At 50.8% G+C, this 1,769-nt stretch overlaps 1 protein-coding gene across 2 annotated transcripts in view; it reads left to right on the top strand.

Moving 5' to 3' along the window:
- Positions 1-951: 951 nt before the first annotated feature.
- NRIP1 (nuclear receptor interacting protein 1) overlaps positions 952-1,769 on the top strand; it is a 102,480-nt gene continuing 101,662 nt past the window's right edge. For both annotated transcript variants that reach the window (XM_012001957.1, XM_012001956.1), the window contains exon 1: positions 952-1,136. The gene's annotated coding sequence lies outside the window, so the exon portion shown is untranslated. The remainder of the gene's footprint in view (positions 1,137-1,769) is intronic.

Genomic DNA, 1,769 nt, shown 5'->3' with positions numbered 1-1,769 from the left:
TGAATAAATGATGCACTAAAAAACAGCAGCCTTTACTAATTTGCCTACAGCAGATTTTGAATTGTGGTATATGCAAATAATATGGTATTATATGAGGTTTAACTTTTAAAAATGGCAACAGATTGCATAGTTCAATCAGTAGGGTGATGTAAAATAATTGTTTTTAAAAGTGCCATTGTCACTAAGGAAAACATCGGTACCATGTGCCCGGCACTGTGCTAGGTGCTGAATTTATTAAGCATTAATTTGAAAAATTGCTTTCACTTTCAAGACTGTGACAGTATTCTCAAACTCTCATTCATATTTTTAAAGGTTAAGTGAAATTTGCAGTACACAATACAGCCATTACATAACAGGCATAGAATACAGTTTCATGACTTGGATAGTTGTTGTTTTTTAAGCGCATTAGCAACTCCATTTTCAAATGCTATCAAATTCTTCAGGATATAAAAACCTACATGTAAGAATGGAGTGCCTCATTGGCTCATTTGTCTTATGTAATAAGTGTTTTAACACAGGCATGCCATTTCAGAATTTCGGGTGAGACTAAGCTATACTTTAGCTTTTTTTGTGTCAAGCAAAAACAATTTCAGCAACAACGTTGGTTTCCCCTGGTAATTTTTTTCATAGCAAATTACTAAATGCTGGATGCTCAAGTCAAAAAGAAACCTGACATCTGGGGAGGTGTTGAGGGGGTGTTAATAGTTCTAGGGAGATGTTTGGGGAGCGCTGAGGATACGATTTTTAAAACAGCAAATACACGGATAAGGGGAAATTATGGTTTCGTATGACTCTCTCCTCCCTCCACTTTCTCGTTTCACCAGTCTGTAGCCTCCCCAATTTAGAGGCGGGTTCAGCGAGATTAGGCTGCAGGAAACCAAGAGGCTCCACCGCGCTGCCGCCCCGGCCTCGTGATGTAATTGTTATTTCTTATTCGGAGACTGAACCGAGGAGAGCTGCTGAAGAAGTAGCAGCCCTGCTCCTTTTGCCTTGTCTGGTTGGGTCAGATCCTTCCCGGGGATATGTAGATTGGCTGACAGACTCCGCTGGAGACTTCGCAGTGACAAAGCAGCCGAGGATTAACCCTGCTCCTGGGTCCTACGTCTGTCCAGGGAGCTGAGCGGGGCGCTCCTCAGGTCTCCTTCCTAGTTTTCCTCCCGGAGTCGCTCCACATGAGGGCTGGGTGCCTACTACGTGCTGGGCGTGGGGTCAAAGTGACCCAGAGTTCGCGCCCGCGCCCCCCAAGATTAAAGCAGGACACACAGATTACAAGGAGATAGAAATTGGGTGGGGGGGGGGGTGAAAGGGGGCCCAGGGAGCGCGTGTTGTGGGGTGAAGGGGAGGAGGTAGACTTTTAAGCCGCCAGCACCCAGGCGGGGACCCTGGGGCGTCTGGGGTGCCCCGGTCCCCAGGCTCTGCCCAAACGGGAGCATTCGGCCTGGGTCCCGAGAGCGCTTCCCCGGGTTCCCAGGAGGAGCTGTCCAGGCGCCTGCAGCGGTCGCGGGCGGCTGGACAGAGCTGGGAGCCCGGAGGATGGCCCGGGCGCGCCGAGCAGCCCCTCTCTTGGGGACGCGGTCCTTTCGCTGCCTCCGGGCCCTGCAGCCCCGTCTGAGCCACCCGGAGAGCAGGCGAGGAGGAAATCCACGAACCATAGGGGGCTCCGCAGCTCCCGCGAGCGGCCCGGACCCGCACGGCTTCCTCCTGACCGGCTGACAATGGGAGGGAGGGGGAGAAAAGGGTTAAGAAACTTGGCTGAAGAGCTGAATGGC

Source organism: Mandrillus leucophaeus, unplaced genomic scaffold (genome assembly GCF_000951045.1).
Source record: "Mandrillus leucophaeus isolate KB7577 unplaced genomic scaffold, Mleu.le_1.0 Scaffold671, whole genome shotgun sequence".
NCBI lineage: Eukaryota > Metazoa > Chordata > Mammalia > Primates > Cercopithecidae > Mandrillus > Mandrillus leucophaeus.
The sequence above is the reverse complement of the archived record's forward strand: the minus strand, read 5'-3'. Positions and strand labels throughout refer to the sequence as shown.